A 7531-nucleotide genomic window follows, 5' to 3' on the forward strand; every position below is an offset into this window, starting at 1 on the left:
AACCAGCCATCAGTTTGATTGATTATAAGAGCCTAAATATGAAGTGAATCTCATAGTTAGGAGGCGTTAAGCTATATCCATCACAATCACAAGTAATCTATAATTTCTTTAATATTTACAACCTGATATCTTGCTATTCAAGTGTCACAAGGTACTTTGTTATTAAATTGAATTAGAAAGAAAACTTATTCCATCGGTTTCAAATTAAATATTTACATGTATTTTTTGAATTGATATTTAATACACAGTGTAATTTTTTTTATTTTCATAATTTAAATTAAAAATTTGTCACATATTTTATTTTTTAATTAATTTTTAATTTTTTAAATATACCTTAAATATAATTCTATTAATTCTGCTTGTAAAATATTAAAATTATGAATAAAATAAAATATATCATTTTTTGTCTGTTTCAAATTTATTATCTATTTTTCTCTTTTGAACATCTGCAAACTTTACCCTAATTATGTTTCATATTAATTTTAGTACTTTTTTACATTAAAAATATATTAAAATACTATGATATATCAAATTAAAAAGTTTAAAATAATTGAAATGATTTCCCAAAATGATTTTTTTTTATTTTGCATATCTTTAGGACACAAATAAATACAAAACATAATAATGTAAAAAAATCGAAAATATATATTATTTTAAAATGAAAAATAATTAAATTAATTTTCCTTTTAACATAAAAATGAGCCTTTTACTTCAAAATGGAATCTTACTCCTAGTTTTCAACCTTAGCAGGTGATAGGTCGGACCTATACTAGTCGGAAACTTTCAAAAAGCCTATTGGGTACTTCTCTTAATTTTATTTTCTTCTAATAAATTCTTTATCATAAAATAATTGATAAATATTTTTGCTTTACTGACCCTTTTTATAATTCTTTATGATAACAAATTAACGCGGCTATCACTTCATTCAAACATATAAGAAGTTTAAAATGATCAAATTTCTACTTTTTAATTTTTTTTTCTTGATTTATTAACATTTTTGTAATTTTTCCAAATTGTGATTAACCCAGGAGAGCTCGAACGTAAAACAGAACAAACCCAAAATAATTTAAATTCAAAATAATACAAATTCAGAAGTTCCAAAGTGGAGTATGAGATGGCGAAAACAGTATAACTCACAGCTACTTCCAAAGCATTTTTATTTCATCTTTCTCTTTTCCTTGGCACCCAAACTTTGGAAGCATAAGAAGATTGTCTTCTTCACTACTTGAAGACTTTCGCTAACAAGTTGGAACAAAACCTTATCATTGACTGGCTTTTTACAACATTTGCAAGGCTTCCCGTATTCCCTCAAATGTTCTTTCTATACAAAGCTTCAACATACTCAAAAGAAAAGCTGAAAAGAGGATTGAGATAATTCAATTTCCCAAAGATTTTCTGAGAAAGGAAACGGTCATCGCTGATTTTTCAGAAATGCTTGAACAACTACAATGCTTTACCAATTTGATGTATTGAATTGAGTTTCTAAAAATCATGAAAAAATTGTGGAAACTACAAAATTGAATCAAGATTATCGCAAGAGCTGAGGTAGATGCAGCTAATTTATCAACCTAAGACTTCTTGGTTCAATGGAATTCCTCCATTTAAAATAAGCTCAACTTATTTTTATGCAATCATAATCATATAATGACCCAACTTCTATGCGTTCACTTGGTGGCAGTTTTGTTCTGGAATCGACTCCAATATGTCATAGTGACCATACCCATGAAATAGCACATTAATAGGATTCTCCTTGTCCTTCTGGTACTCTTCCCCGTAGTTTGCTATGTTTATCAAATTACCAGAGGTTCTATGACTCATGTAGACTGAAATTCGAGTCCTGAGACCATAAAATGGAAATGGTATATCAAATACAGAGGTCAAGTCAGACTTTAAAACATCGATTCAAATTCAAAGTCCACCTTTTAGGCTTGAATACCGCATAAGAAAAGAACAGTTTATGTTTTGCTTTGACATCATTCCATATGACACCAGCATAGTTCCACGCATAAGGCATATACACCAATAAAATGAAACATCAACAAAAAGCTGAGGTTATAACTATCAAATATTGGGTTAAAATTAGTTTCTTCACAAAATATGCAAATTGGCATGCTTGCACAGATATGCAAGATTTATGAAAACATGAGAACACAAAATGATGTAATTTCAGCATGGCAGAGGACCCTCAATTATATGTTCTTGGGAATATTCTAATTATGCCTGCTATGAAAACTCTGGAGTCAATAATAGCGGCAGACCAATTCATTAAAATAATGGCAATTTTTCAATTCACATCAATATTCATGAAGCATTCTCAAGAGCTCGTCTTAAATTTTTCATTTGTTTGCGGAAGGCATATTATAAAAGAATTCATGGGCAAATTCCAAATAGAAATAAACATGGTTAAGAAATAGCTGAAAACTCACTTCAAAACATGAGAAGCCATCAATAATTCAGGCTCTCCACCCCAAACGTAAGGATGTTGAATTTCCTTAATGTAAGCATCAAAATCTCCCTCAATAAACCTGCACTTATAGAAAGAAACCCCATGCTAAATAACAACTTCATACTTCATCAAAACAACAGGAAAAAAAAAAAAAAAAACGATACTTTACCATTCCGTTTCTTCCCGCCTCTTCGAAAGCTCATTCACAACCTATAGAATTCAAAATTTGGACAGGGAAAAACACATTCAACTCCTGTTACCATTTCTAAACAGCAAAAAGAAAAGTTTGTCCAGTTAAACCAATGACAAGACTTATTTGGAATTTCTTAGGTGAAGTTGCTTTTACATTTATACTTGCCAATAAATTAACACAATTAATTAAAACCATTAATTCAAGATTAAACCACGCCTAATTAGACCTAACAATTCAATTCATATATTTGTATTTGTATGTTTCATGTGTAATATATATAAAATACAAAAATTACCGTGTTTTAATTTGAGTTGATACGTTGAACACAAATCACATTTTATAGTTTTTGCCATACCTATATACGAAATTTTAAATCACATCATTTTTGTATATTTTTAGTTTAGCGTGGCATTTAAGATTGCCAGATCTATTACATTGTTAATTGTTAATTTCATTCAATATTTAACCCACATTGAGTTTGTAACTTTTCCTTTAATACAAACACCGATTCTACGTTTATATACATATAAATAAAGAAAATGAAAGGTCAAAAAGGGAAATGAAAGTTTTTTTATAAGAAAAAAAAGGGTATATGCACCCCTTGTTTAAATAATTAAAATTGATAAAAGAAAAGAAAAAAAATTCTAATAATCATTATTTGAATAAATAGTGAAAAGTAAAAAAAATAATTTATTATAATATATATTTTTTATTATAACTTTTTTTATAAAATAACATATAATATATAAATATACCTTTATACTATCTAATTTATATAAATAAATATTTTTAAATAAAATTAAATATATTTAATACGATAAAATGTATTAATTAATTATTAATTTACTTTTAATTTTGTATTTAAGTTAATTTTTTAATTTATTCTAATAATAATTTGATTTCTTTTGTTGATAAGATTTTAAAAATTATAAAATATTTATAAATAATCATATTATATAAAATATTTATAAAAAATTATTTTTATAAAAAATATTAATTATATAATCAAATATAATGTTATAATAAAAATATGAATATGATAATAATTTTATAAAAATAAAACTTTTTCAATTTTTTTTCTTAGCCTTTCTCCTAAAGATTAAAAAAAAAATCAAACCATATTGAATTTTCACTTTTTTTTTTTTAAATTAAAAGTTTACCGTAACAAAAGAAGGAATGTTTAAAGTGTGTTAACAGTAACAACAAATTTTAGCTAAGTAACTTCACTTAACTTACCTGAACTCTCAGCTCATCAGCGAGTTCTCTTTGACGATTCTCATCGGGAGCTTCTTCCCCACTCTTCAAGCAAGCTCCATGAGCAATTGCTCTGAAAAGACATCGCCCATCCGCTAAAACCCCTGCCAGTGCCAATCAAATATAAATTATTTTTTTTTCAAAAAATTAAATAAACCTTTTTTCTACAGGACTAATTTGTTAATTAGTTATAGCTAACCTGTAATTTTGTAATTATTAGCAGCAGCAGAACCCGAAGACGAACTATTTCTACTCTTCTCATAGGCGATGAAGCGATTTATTAAATTTAAGTCGGCGCCTTCGATTTTTTCATCAGCATCGGAATTAACGTCGACGAATTCAATCATCGGCTCCAGACAAGCGCAAAGTCCAAAGAGAAGCCAAGCAGAATCGGGGCGATGAAGCCACCGAGCCGGCCTGGCATCCCAAGCGACATTCCAGGAACCTTCACCTTTCCTCTCCACATTCTTCCAAACCCCCCCACTCCTCAAACCTCCCCCAACGCCGCCGCATGGCAAGATCGCGTGCCATATAGAAGCAGTACCGCCGTCTGAGCCGCCAAGCAGACAAGCCGTGTAGTGGTGCCTGCAACGCCGATTATCGGCTGATATGTCGGCGAAATTTGTCTGCCAGTGCACTAGACGGCTGTCCTGGTGGTGAGCCGCCGAGCCGCCGAGCCGCCGTGGGCGATGAGAGAGAGTGAGTTGAGGATCCAAGGCTTGGGAGCACGTGCACACAATACTCCTAGCATCACCGAACTGTTACTAATGAACGCCGGTTGATGAGGTACACGCTCTTAACCTACGCACCATTTCCACACATTTCAGCTCTTTATAGAAATATTAGTAAATTATAAATTCTCCAAAATTTCCGCTTTTTTCTTTGACGGCGAGAAAGATAGTGGGGTCCACGAGAAAATATGAGTTGTTAAAAAATTTCCAGATTGTTCCACATTTTGTGAATTTTTTCAGTTTTTTAAAATGTGAAATGACAAATAAATACGACCTCATGCATCTAATATACGGAGGTAGAAACGTAAGTTGAGTGATTGCGGTGTGAAAAAACTTTGGTAATGGCACGTGCAGGTCAAAAAAAATATTAGGGTCACGTGTCTGCTGGAAAGTTGGAAATATCAAAGTTTAATGACTTATTGGTTATACAGTAAGGGAAGGTGTTTGAGAGTTTCATTGGAACTGCATGCTTTGTAGGACAGGTGGGGAGAAGAAAAAAAAGAATTAAGGTAAACTGGGTATTTTAGTAAAATTATTGCCAATAAGGAATGAGGATTTTTTTGGTAAGTTAGCCGTATATGATGTACATTTTTAATTTACCTTTTGATAAAAAGGTAGGTGAAGATGGTTGTTGTCAAACCCTGTGGCATGCAATTTTTTTTTCTTATTTTTTGTTGATGCAAATTTTGCAATTCAATTAATGAGAATCTGCTCCCCAATACACATGCGATTTTCTTAGGCTTGAGTTAGATGCATGATGGAAGGGGTCTTAAAGCATTGTGCATGTTATTTTATGATTAAATTTGTGAATGTACAATGAAAAATATCTTATCACATATTCAAAGTATACTTTAATTGATAATTAAGTATGACATTTTAAAGATTAAGTTGTTATCTCTACGTCTAGACCTAGGTATTTGATCCGATGCTAAAATACACATATCTCTAATTGAAGAATTAAATGTAAATCCCTTTTCTTCCAACAATTACAATTTTTTTGCCAAAAAATCAAGTCTAAAACTAAATAAAAACTACATTGTTTTCTCAATAAAAATATAAAATAAAAAGATAAATTATTTTGCACATGAATACGATTAGAGGCTCTTCATCTAATTTTTTTATATTAAAATTATAATTAAATATTATATTTAGATAATTAATTGAATAATCAACTATTACATTATAATCAACTTATAATTATTAAATAATCAATTAACAAACTATAACATAATTAAAAAATCAAACCCACAATAAAACGTAAACTTAGTTAGGACTTCAAGACAATATCTTATTGGCACTGTTAGTGAAGTTTTTAAACTTTATAAGAGAGATTAATATGATAACATATAACTCTTAAGTTATATATAAATATAAAAAATTAATTAAAAATTAATATATATATATATATATATGTAAATCTTTTAACTCCGCTTAAAATTAAAATTTATATTAACATGTATCAAATTCTAATTCAAAGAAAAATATCTAAGAAGAGAGAATATATTTTTTTTGCATTATTATTTACTCTCCTTTCAATTTTGTTTGTTAATTTTTTAATATCTCAAAACTATATTATTTTGTAGACATTTAATAGGCATTTTTATTCATGATTTTTTAATTTTTTTTCGGTATTTTGACATTAAAAATTATGAAGAATTAATTTTAGAAAAAAATTTAAAATTTTAGTAGAAAATACAATAAAAGTAATATTTTGTTTCTTTAACTTGGTACAAATCAAATAAAGACAACAAATTTGAGATGAAAATAGTATTATTTAATTTTCATTAGATATGTATAGGATGAGGAGAAGAGTAATGGTGGGTATAACAACGACAAGTACGTTCCTTTCTATAAACAAAAGGATTATGTGAGAGAATTTATTATTGGCACTAAAATCTATACCATACTTTTTCAAGAAACGAGGGAAATTATATCTTGGAAGCACAAAGTTTTGTATAGAACGACATCCAATATAAACAAACAAGAAGCTCGTAGTCATAAGGCGCCTATATTCAACACAATGTAATTTAGTAAGTTTTAATATATATATATATATATATATATATATATTTGAGGTATTGTTATGTATAAATTTTATATATTATTAGTAAATCAAATAATATTATTTTATTGATAAAATTTTTTTATAATTTTATTTGTTGTGTATTTATTTTTAAAAATTTTTAAAAATTTATATTTAATTATTAATAAAATATTATTATTTAATTTATTAATAATATATAAAATTTATACACTCGCGGAGCAGTGTAATGTCTAGTGGGCCTTAAACCCCTCTAATGCCAAAAATATGAAATCACGTGTTCTAGTCACAAATAAAAGCCCAAAAAACTTTTCATTGGTTTAATTTATTTGTTATTGAGATTAGTATTGATTTTACCGGTAGTAATTTTCATAGTGGAGAGTATTTTCAGCTAGCAATGAACATTTTGAAGACCCGTTTGCATAATTAAATGAGAAATCAATAGTTGAATGATAGTTTAGTTGTGTATATTAAAAAAATTAAGTGTTAAATATTTATAATAAAACTATTGTGCAAGTTTTTCAAAACATAAAATCATGTCAAAGATAATTATAAAATTTTAATAATTATGGTGGGGTATCAAAGTTTTAATTTATTATTATTATTGTTGTTTTTTTTTTAATAATTTAATATATTTAAACTAAGTTTCCATTTAATAAAATTTTTAACTTCACGTGTGTGTGTTTAAAGTTATTTCATACATTCAAACATGATTAAAAATTGACAAATGTTTTAATTAATTAACAATTAAACACGTATTAATTTTTTTAATGTTATTTGTGAAATTTAAATTTTCATTGTCATGTATAAAATAATAATTTTATAAAATTTTATCAATTAATTTATATTTTTAAATAAAAGGGAAT

The 7531-nt window shown here is 27.6% G+C and overlaps 1 pseudogene across 1 annotated transcript; it reads right to left on the minus strand.

The window, feature by feature from the left end:
- Positions 1-1450: 1450 nt before the first annotated feature.
- Positions 1451-4784, minus strand: LOC111296705 (uncharacterized; annotated as a pseudogene). Its single transcript, XR_016326048.1, has 5 exons — positions 4093-4784; positions 3876-3997; positions 2616-2656; positions 2427-2525; positions 1451-1837 (listed from the first exon to the last, which is right to left on the minus strand). The product of XR_016326048.1 is annotated as an uncharacterized LOC111296705 (transcript).
- Positions 4785-7531: the final 2747 nt, after the last annotated feature.

Source organism: Durio zibethinus, chromosome 12 (genome assembly GCF_047325235.1).
Source record: "Durio zibethinus cultivar Kanyao isolate XHJ-2024 chromosome 12, ASM4732523v1, whole genome shotgun sequence".
Lineage (NCBI taxonomy): Eukaryota > Viridiplantae > Streptophyta > Magnoliopsida > Malvales > Malvaceae > Durio > Durio zibethinus.